This window comes from Limulus polyphemus, unplaced genomic scaffold, assembly GCF_000517525.1.
Source record: "Limulus polyphemus unplaced genomic scaffold, Limulus_polyphemus-2.1.2 Scaffold132, whole genome shotgun sequence".
NCBI lineage: Eukaryota > Metazoa > Arthropoda > Merostomata > Xiphosura > Limulidae > Limulus > Limulus polyphemus.
In genome coordinates, this window is record NW_013665742.1 from 711,960 (window position 1) to 712,503 (window position 544).

Consider the following 544-nt stretch of genomic DNA (forward strand, 5'->3'; position numbering starts at 1 on the left):
CCTTCACGGTTGTTTAATGAGATCTACAAGTCTACGTTAGTAAATTAATATATACATGTATACTAGATGTAACTACAGTTACTTTCATAACACAAACATTTCCATAACATGAGCATGAAAGTTTTATTTCTATGCAAAACAGTGAAGTTTGCTTGTTAATATCGACTTTAACGTTTTGAAAAAGGCCTCAATATTTGTTTAGAATCTTTCGACTAAGATCTTGAGTTTATTTTAAACGGCTACAAACGAGCTATTTGTAACTTCGTATGTTTGTTTAAATTGTGACTAACGTGTGCGGGTACTATGTTTGTTTAAAATACCGAATACAATTTTATTATTTTTTTTTAGAACTTTCGGCGTAAAGCATTTTAAGTGCTTGTTCCTAATAACTTTAAAATATTGTCTTTCTACGCAAATATTCGGTATTCATTTAACTATGGAAATTAGGCAATTTTTTTTAATTAACGATATAAAAAATGTATTAATTTCCTTAACTTTCCGGGTACTTCTGGTTGCACGTGTTTTTTTTTTTTTTTTTTTCCAC